We start from the raw sequence: 11,106 nt of genomic DNA on the forward strand, positions 1-11,106 counted from the left end.
TTAGCATTACATGTGGCTGCATGGTGGCGCAGTGGATAGCACGTTCGCCTCACAGCAAGAAGGTCGTTTCAAGCCTCGGCTGGGTCAGTTGGTGTTTCTGTGTGGAGTTTGCATGTTCTCCCCATGTTCTCATGGGTTTCCTTCTGGTGCTCCGGTTTCCCCCACAAGTCCAAAGACATGCAGTACAGGTGAATTGGTTAGGCTAAATTGTCCATAGTGTATGCGTGTGAATGAGTGTGTGTGGATGTTACCCAAAGATGGGTTGCAGCTGGAAGGACATCCACTGCGTAAAACATATGCTGGATAAGTTGCTTCCGAATTATTCTGCTGTGGCGATCCCAGATTAATAAATTGACTACGCTGAAAAGAAAATGAAAGAAAGAATGTAATACACCTAAAAAAAGTGTTGCATGCAAAACTGTTGCAAACTATTTATTTGTGCTGAATTTAAACAAACAAATTAAATTGAGCAATGTTCAACTTAATTTGTTTGTTTAAATTCAGCCCAAATAAATTGTTTACAACCACTTAACATAAACGTAAATCCCCTATTTCCACCTGGGGTTACTCATCCCGAGGCCTCTAGAGATGTGCCATTGCAGTGCACTGCAGTGCCATTGATGTGAAGAAATGATGCCAAGGTATCCATAATCCTGGACCAGGCCGTATCCTGAGCTGATGCAGTGGTGATCATGGAGGAGCGGAGAGCATGAGACTGATTCCTGAACCAACCCAGTGACAGATGAGTCTTCGCATTGATCCCGTGGACCAGCCTGAACACCCGCCAACTGGGAATGTTTCAACTGTGGATCTTAATGGTTACAGGTTTGCGGCTTTCATTAAAATAATATTATGAAGAAAATACCACAAACAGGTTTGGAACAAGTGAAGAGTGTGTAAACGATGACAGAATCTTTAGAATTTTGACAGAACAATGACAGAATTTTTAGAACGAGTGGGTGCACTGTCCCTTTAAGGCCAGCATTTTCTCCTTCAAGAATGATATTGTCATTGATATTTGTGTAACTGATACCAGTGGTGGGAGTCTTGGCTATTTTTAAAGCAAATTAGGCACGAGCATAATGGAAACTACTTTAATTCCTGTTGCTAAGAAACCTGGCATGCAAACTCATGTTGAAGTGGTTCAGTCATGTCTTATTTTTGGTTGTTTGCTGGCGTAAGTGTTTGAATAAGCATGTATGAGGCTGGAGAACCACAGCGATGCTGCAATCTGATTTACTGAGTGATGATGTGGTTATAGTGATAATGAATATAGTTAATAACTGATTCCAAACAGGTTTTCAAAATGACTTGCACTATTTAAAAAGATAATCCTGCCAGCTTCTGGCAGATTCTGCTGTTATGTTTTTGACTAATATTTCATTATATAATAAGAATTATTAATATGAATGTGATTATTAATTATTTCATTAATAGTAATTGTTGTTAATAACAATCATTGTTTTTGTTTATTTATTATTAATTCAGTCATTTAATTTAAGAAGGAATTTGGTCAGATTGACATTCAAATGTTGATTTTAATAGTTTTATTAGATTAAGCAATAAACGATTAGTATGTAATATTATTTTTATAATAATTAACCGTTGTTGTTATAATTATACTAATATAATAATAATAATATAGTAATTATAGTTATACTAATGTAACAAAACCATTACAAATAATAATAAAAATCAAAGCACAAAATTTAGATTTATTTAATCATTTAAAAAGTTTTTTTTGTTAATATTTTTAAAATTCAAAATGTTATAATATTTTTGTATCTATTAAGACTTTATATCTCAGCTTTATTTGTGTAATGAGTTTATAAGTGCAGTTTATTAAGAGAATCGTCAGGCAAGCAAAGGTCAAATCAGGGAAAGCCAGGAGCATACAGGTCATCCAATAGCATAATCAGAGCACAGGCGAATTGTCAGGACAGGCAGCAAAACAACATAAAAATCAATAAACAAAGCAAAGGTCAAAAAAGGTAGGCAGGACAATGAAACGCTTCGTAACGCTCACTTATAGTATAACAAGACTCAGCAAAGAGTGAGTGTGAACGAGGTGTCTTTATAGTCCTGGCAATCAGTCCATCGTGAGCTACAATTTGTGTGTGTGTAATCAGGGGGAATCAGGAACTGGTGTGTGAGTGCAAAGACTTCTGGGAGTTGTATTTATTAAGGCTGATTTATACTTCTGCGTCAAGCGCATGCTCCGGTGCAGCCTTCGTGTGGACGAACAGCCCTCTCCATGGCCGTCGTGCACCTCTCAAAAAATGTAACTACATGTCGCAGCGACCCGTATCGCAAGCTCTGTGATTGGTCGGTTTGGTAGCAATGACGAGTGTGGGCAGGACCGGGAGCCACGTGAACCCATTGGAATGAGTGTTTACAAGTGTCAAGTCCCCTGAAGGAGCTCCAGATGGAAAGTTTTGATTTGTGTTTACTTTATGATTTAAAGTTGTTGTTCATTCTCTGGTTCCCGCCTCAAAATGAGCGAGTTTTAGCTACTTGTAGCGTTGAAAAATAAATAAAAATACCTGCGAAGAAACTTGACACAGAGGAAGATAAACCCCTACTGCCAGCTAGCGTTTCGGAAGTGTTATTCCAGAGCAACACAAACAGTGCGCAGAAGTATAAATGCACGACATTGCACAAGGCAGGCACCGTGGGTTACGTCAATCACTCGACGCAGAAGTATAAACCAGGCTCTATAGTAGCAAATGTGTAGCTCTCCAGTGATCTGCACAGGCTAGATCCCTGGTCATCCTGTGAATTTTTTTTTTACAAATGCAGGTTTAATATTAAGTATTAATAATAATATATAATTATAATTCACGACAACGATTCATGATGATGATGATAGCTATTTTCTTTTAACCACTATTTTTATTATCAACAATAACAGTTATGTTATGTTGATAATAATAGTTATGTTTTATAATAATAGTCTTATTATTATTATTATTATTATTATTATTACATTTTAGTATTAATAAAAAATGCAATAATTATTATTGCTTTATTAATAATAATAATAAAAATAAGACTAATAATGTTAATAATAATAATAATAATAATAATAATAATAATAATAACAACAATAATAATAATAATAATGAAATGTATAATAATAATAAAATGTATAATAATAATAATAATAATAATAATAATAATAATAATAATAATAATAATAAATATTATTATTATAGCATTTTTAGTGTTAATAAACATGTATTATTATTATTGCTTTATTATTATTATACATTTTATTATACTATTATTATTATTTTATTATCATTACTACTTTATTATTATTATTATTATTATTATTATTATTAATAATAATAATAATACACATTATTATTATACTAAAAGAGCAATAATAAAAATATTATTAATAATAATAATATTATTATTATTATTATTTATAAAATAATAGACAATTTATTTGATTATTATTGCAATTAAACTCTTTTAAAATCATGATAAAAATATTTGCATTTTATCTTTATTATATCATACATTCATATACACACACAAATTTAATCATTTGCTGTTTTTTTCCTGTTCTTGTTTAGTATGTAATGTTTAATGCCATTAAACTGGGTCGAGCTCTCGGTTCAGAGCGTGACTCCAGGACTCGTGCAGAGCTCAGCGTCTCGGTTAGCCAGTTTAGTCTCAGTCCTTGTTAGTTTTTCATTAGTTCTAGCTGCCTGCTCATCTCTCGGGCATCAGAGACGCTGCGCCGCCATGCTTTTGTTCTTGGCATCTGGAGCAGTGGCATATGGAGCCGTATCACAGGGGTCTGTATGACAGGACACAGACCCTCAGCTCCTGTGCCCATGCAGGATCCTCCAAGCTCACAAAATATGGCACTTGCAGCAAGCTTTAATGGAGGATTCAGGCTGTGTACAAAGGCTTCCAATCACTGCTGAATGTAATTTTAAAAACAGACATTAATGTATTCACTTTTATATAATTATAAGGTCACTCTGTCATTACTCTGACACATGATATGAAGGAATTTATATAATATTTTTATTGTAGATTAAATATTAATATAATTAATATATATAATTATATATATATATATATATATATATATATAATTATATAAATATATAAATATATATATATATATATATATATATATATATATATATATATATATATAATTATATATATATATATATATAATTATATATATATATATATATATATATATATATATATATATATATATATATATATATATATCAATAAATTCATTACAGTTTGACAAACATTGCAGCTGTTGGACAACATAATGTACTTTCGAGGCTTTTTTAGGTGAGAATGTAGTTGTTTATATTGCAACTATGCAGTTTATTCATAAGAATTGTGCCTATTTAAAATTTTTATCATTTCGCAGATGCCTGTCATACTGAGCAGAGCAAAGACAGTTGATGTTCCGCCACTAGATGGCAACAAAGAGCAAAATAGTCGCTTAGAGGAGAAAACCCCAGCGTAATTTCAAACTACAGCTGATCAGATCATTATAAAACAGGTAAGTGTCTTTTTTAGTTGCTCTCTTTTGTATGTTGTAGTGCTGTATTTACACCATAGTCTGGTAGAGTTTCTGGTAGTGTTTGCTTTGCTTGGGCTTTTTCGGGGTTAATTATTGTGATTTCTCGATTGCAACAGAAAAAATACTGGAGAATGTCTCTAAGGTTGAACGGCATGAAATGCCATCAGTCTAATCTTAAAATGTGAGCAAAATCACTCTAGGAAATAAAGGTACGTGAGCTGTCACTGGGGTGGTACCTTTTCAAAAGGTGCAAATTTGTACCTAAAAGGTCCATATTAATACCTAAAAGGTACATATTAGTACCTGAAAAGTACAAAAGTGTTCCTCTTAAAATTTGTAGGTACTAATATATACTTTTGAGTTACCAATATGGACCCTTTAAGTACAAATGTGGACTTTTTGAAAAGGTACCACCCCGGCGACAGCTCGTGTACCTTTATTTCGGAGAGTGTCGAGAATCATTCAAATACTAGTTATAAAGTGACGTTTGTGAACTGGCAAATGTTTCTGCTGTTCTGACGTCAGCTGCAGATGTGAATGAATGGTTGAAGAAAGTAGTTCCTCATACAAAAGGATTTTGGAGACTGTGTGTTTGATTTATATTTTTATATACACAATTATGCTGTCAAACTGTTGTATAAATGCAATATCACACTTGTAGCAGTGTGATATAGCTGTATTGTCACTGGTGGGAGGCGTGCATTGGCTCGAAGCCACAGGCTGAGTGCCTTAGTGTCCCACCAGTGATAATATACAGCCATATCACACTGCTACAAGTGTGATATTGCGTTTAAATCACTGCCATATCGCACTGCTGCTCATGTGATACTAATCATATAAGAATTTTTCATAATGCCAATTACTATTGCTATTTGTATATTTGCTATAGTAAATAATTACTTTTAAAAGAAATCTTGTGAGGTTATTATAACTTCATATTGAATCTTATTTTTTTATTAGTTATTTATTATTATTTTTAGAATTTTAGTACAATTTTACAGCTGTGATATTATTGTAGTATGACCATGTTGTAGTTTTTTTCTTCAGTTTTTGTTATTGTTTGGCTAATGTTGCTGTATTTTGTTTATAGTATGTACATAAACATGTGACAATCTCTCCCTTGTAAGCATAGGATGTTAGTCTTGTTTTATAATCTGCCACTATGCTGACACACAGGCATTTGTAGCTCCGCCAATCTGAATTTGAGTGTAAAGCGACAGTTGCCAAAATGGCACAATTAGGATCAAAGCCTAAAAGGGGCAGTTTCAGAAAGTTCTTTCTTTCTTTTATTATTTGTGAGGTGTTTTTGCAACCCAGGCTCATTCTGATTACGCACCACTATATACATTTCTGGAGAGCATCAAATACACCCCAGGAGCTATATTTTTTTGCAATCCACCGAAGACCGATGTGTATGCTTTTTCAGATGCCATTCGAGCCTGCTCTTTTCGCGTAAATCTACCAGAGGTCGCTGTTGATTGACTGACTGACTGATTGTGCGCCCAAAAACTCCTCTCTGTGTCTCAAATCCTCTGACGTACATGATGAGCCACTGGGCAAACTGGTAATAGCAGAAAAGCTGTTTGTACAGAGGTAAATGGTCAGTTAGTAGCGCTAAAATGAACAGGAGCCAACAGCGGTGTCATATCACCCCGTAGCGTTCGTTTTAATGACAAAAAGCAGCCATACGTAGCTCTGGCTACATAATTCATGATCTCCAGAAATGTATACAGGGGTACGTTTTCAGAATGAGCCTATGTTGGTATTTTGAGCTGGAACTTCACATACACACTCTAGGGACATCAGAGAAGAATTTTACATCATGTAAACAGGGGCATAATTGGTCCCCTTTATCAGTTCGTGAGAAAAAAAAAGAGAAAAAGAGTTTTTTTAAATATAAATTTACAAGGACAGATGGAAATGAATAAATCTTTCATAATAAATACAACAAAAAATGGTCAATGTTGATTTGATGGTGACTTAACTTAAGATAAATGCATTTTTAATGCTTTCTGAATGAAACACAGATCTCCAAAATACTTTTTTCCCCCCTTGGAAATGTAATCAATCTCTGAAGCAATGTCTATTACATGAAAATACATCTTGTTTACATTGTTAGCCATAATAACAGCATTTTAGAGCTGTAGATTATATTAAATGTTAGGGTTAGGGTTAGGGTTAGCAATTTTTGTTTGTTCTTCAATCAGTTCACTTTCAAAAATCAACAATTCAAAGCACGCCATAATGTGTTTATGCAAGTCACACGTGAGTACAATCATCCCCTCATTAATCAGAGCTCCTGTTTATGTTTATCTTCCTCGTCCATCAAAATGAATTGACAAGGTAGCTCCAGACTTATTGCGGCTTTATCTGTAGCCATCATTCTGGCTATAAATCATAAATTAAACATATTTAAGTAGATTTAAAGGGATAAAATTCATAATAAAGCAGGAAGCAAGGAATCAGCATTCGTACAATGCTTGGAAAAGACCAATTACATTAAATGTAAAGATGAAGAGGTGCTCCAGCTGTGATAAATGTGCTCACACACAGATTCAGACAGTGCTGCTTTTTATGCAGATTGAATTATGATATGCTTGGTTGGTTTTGGTCAAATTGCTTTCTCACCCAAACCAAACTGCTGTGTTTTAACTGGACCGAGACCACCGTCTTCAGGCGATCTCCGACTGATTGGCTGGGTGTGAATCTGAATGTGACTGTCGTGTTCATATTTGCCTAAAATAAACCCAACTTAAGGAATAAAACTGGAGTAGGTTTTAAAACAATGTGACTGCTGTGAAAAGAAGTGCTGTAAGGTTTAGAATATTTCAACTTTCTCTCTGGATTGAAATTTTAATGAACTAACTCTTTTGTTTAAAAACCTGAGACGCAGTGCTCAGAAATGATTTTTAAAGGGGTCCTCTTATGCAAAAATCACTTTTATAAAGGGTTTAACACAGTTGTGTGGCAACAGTCAGTGAATATAACCAGCTTCTAATTGTAAAAATGTATTAATTTTATGTTTTATAATCACACTTGATAAAAACAGTCTGCAGAAACACTTGGATTGACATTCTCCCTTTGTACGTGTCATCAGAGGGGGAAAGCCCCGCCCACTAGTGATGATCTCCCCCTCATTAGCATAGGACGTTAGTCTTGTTTTTGAATCTGCCACTCTGCTGACACCTAGGCATTTGTAGCTCCACCCTCTTTTGAAAAGAGCACAATCTCATTTGAATTTAAAGCGACAGTCACCAAAACGACACCAATAGGATCAAAGCCTCAAATTATCATTTTGAAAATTTATTTGTGTAGTATTATGAGCTGAAACATACATACACCATTAACATCAAATAAAAGAGTTGTCATGACAATATGATACTGTAATCAGAAGCTCGTAACGCTTGTCCCACTTCCGAGTTTTTCTGATTGGTCCACTGCTTTGGAACTGACATTGATGCGTAGTACCGCATGTAAAAGTTGCAGCGCTTATATGGGAGGTCTTTTAAAAGACATGAGAGGCAAGCGTAATAGTTATGCATGTCCATCAAGCACGTTTACATAGAAAAACAATGGAAAAGCAGCGCACAATGGAAAAACATGTTTTGTTTGAATAACCCATTATGCTGGGTTCGCATCAGTCGCAGAGTGTCGGTCACGAAATGTTTCTCATGTATCATTTGAACTTGTGTGGAAGACTTTGATGAATTCCGGTTGTTTGCAGCAAATGAGTGATGAAGAAATTGGCAGAAATTTGCCTATATTGACTGGTTTGCAATGAGTTTGCATGTAATCTACTAACGCCTTCGGTGGACATTTTGCATTACACTGTATTCTGTTTTAGTTTCAACCTAGGCTCACTGTTGATACCCAGGACAGTGAAATACGTGATTGGAGGTACGTCTGCTCGCAGTTTTTGTTTCTGCAAATCCACCAGAGGCCGCTGTGTAGGCTTTTTGATGATCTTGAACTTGTCTTGCACATCCTTTTCTTGCGTAAATCCACCAGAGGGTGCAATATACACTTCAGCTGACCAGGCCAGCTTGCGTTCGACTAATTGACTGACAGAGTGACCAACCCACCCACTTACCCTCATCCCTAAACCCAACCGATATTGTTTTTAAAAGCCGTTGCAGCTGTGTGATTTCACCACGTTTTCAGCCTGTTGTTTATTTATTTATTTATTTTACCTAGTTTCTGGAACTGTTTTTCGCTGGATTTAAACCCTGTCATCACAGTCAAATCCACTCCATGTCCCAAGTCTGTCAGCGTACGTGGCGAGCTACTGAGCAAACTGCTAACACCAAAAAAGCCATCTGTACGGAGGTAAGCTGTCAGCTGGTAGCGTGAAGAGGAATAAAAGATGTCAGCGACTGCCCCATAGCGCTCTTTTTTTTTTCACAGGTTCTGCAGGTTGCAATGTCCCGAATTTTGCTTACCAGTCTTAAGCCAAATGTAATGGATTGTTTTTTTGGTTCAATTTGGAATTTTCCCAACCGCAGAGCCCGGGGGACCAGAGTGAGTGCTCCGACTTGGCCCCCCCCCCCTGGTCTGCGTTGATTTTAAAGACAAAATGCAGCCAGATTTACTTCTGGCTACATAATTCACACTCTCTAGAAATGTAGATGGGTAAATATCCACAATGAGCCTGTGTTGTTTAGTTTCTATAGCAACACATCAAGCTTCAATGAACTCTTTTCACATTTACAGGTATCTCAGAAGTCGTCATAGTTGGATAATCTCAGAGCGCAGTAAATGTGAGAGTACCACAAATATTTTTTTATGTATTTCTGTTTGATCAAATGATAAAAGAAACCCTCCATGATAGTGTAAAAAGAAACTAATTTTGTGAGACTGATAACGGCAGCCAGAAGAGAAAACAAGGTCTAAAATGTACTGTCCTGGCCAAAGACGCTGCATTAGAAACACCTCACATAAATGGTAAGTATTTTATCATATTTGCATCAAATTTAAAAAAATTAATAAGAATAACTTTATAAATGTACATCCATTTATTTTCAATCTTTTAATTGGTATTTTGTATGACATAAATTAAATATTGAGAGAAGTAAACAGTAATATATTCTCCATTGTTAATCTCATTTCCTAACTATGGCAGATGAGGATCGGATTTGAGAACCACTGCATTAAGGAGAATGGCTAACATATTAGCCGATTTAATATTTTGGTTCAAAATTCTGGTAGTTCTGTTGCAGTTACATCTAAATTCCAAACATGGGACAGTATTCCCAGGGGCACAGAAACAACAATCCACACATTTGGGACTGTATTGCGTGACGGGTTAAATCTTTCTGAAACTGTGAGTTGGAAAGTTCTTTTGACAAATCCTGGAGCAACCCCTGATGTCCCCCAGCGTTCCGATCATTCAGCAACATTAAGACCAATGTGGACAAGTCAGACTAACAACAATGATCTCTCTGAACTCTTCCCAATAGACAACAGCATTAAGCAAGACTCTTTTCGATGCGCTTCAAAGCGTGATGCTCCAATGGGCCGCAGTTGATGGATGGGATGGAGTCTACATCTGACACTGCACCAGTGATGGACTGTTCAAGCTAAAGCCAACACCTCAGAGATTTTCTCTTTGCTAATGATGTTGCCCATGCAGAAACAGCTCTGGAGTGCATAACATCCTGCTCTTTGGATGAGAAGTCAGCTTGAAAATGACAGAATTTCTCTATCCCCAACACCAGCTCAATGGAAATACATGGTTTAGCCAACATTTGTGGAAATCCACACAAATATTCTTTAATACTTTTGGCATGGTTGTGTAATGGTCACTGTAATGTAAATCACACTGCTGAAAGCCGAAACGCTGAAGAGCAACTCCAACAATTCATCCAGGCTAGTGTTTCTCTGTCCACATTATACATGACCATTCGTACTTGGTATGAACATTTTGCGAGAACCGGTATTTGGAGTCTACTGGTTGTGAAATGGTTATATGATCAAGGCTTGGCTAAACAGGGAATGATACACAATAGTCCAGGAGAGTATGTGTGTATAGGCTATCCTCTTTTATTATTTAAAAGTCAGTGATTGACTTCAAGTCAAGTCCCCTTTATTTCTTTACCACTTTATACAATGTAGACCATGTCAAAGCCGCTTTACAAGGATGAACAGGAAAATAAATGAAGCAGTCCCTTGGTGTGTCATATTGACCACCACTAATGGTCTGCGTTCTTCGATCGTGTATCCTGGAGACACACCATTCACCAGGCTGTCAGCTGCGTTTTAGATGCAGAAACATGTCAGTGGTACACCAAACTTAAAACCCACTTTCTGCTGTCATCTCTGTGCAGGATGTGTCTCACATTGGCCTTGTCAGTGATCAGTTTTTCAGCATCAAACACATATAACCCTTTCTCTAATTCTTTGTTTAGAGGGTCAATGTAAATTAGAGCTAAAAATAAAATTAAGAAAGAAAGAAAGTTTATAGTACACTTACTGTATATACAGTGGGTACGGAAAGTATTCAGACCCTATTAATTTTTTCACTCTATGTTGTATTG

The sequence above is a fragment of the Danio aesculapii genome, chromosome 14, assembly GCF_903798145.1.
Source record: "Danio aesculapii chromosome 14, fDanAes4.1, whole genome shotgun sequence".
Lineage (NCBI taxonomy): Eukaryota > Metazoa > Chordata > Actinopteri > Cypriniformes > Danionidae > Danio > Danio aesculapii.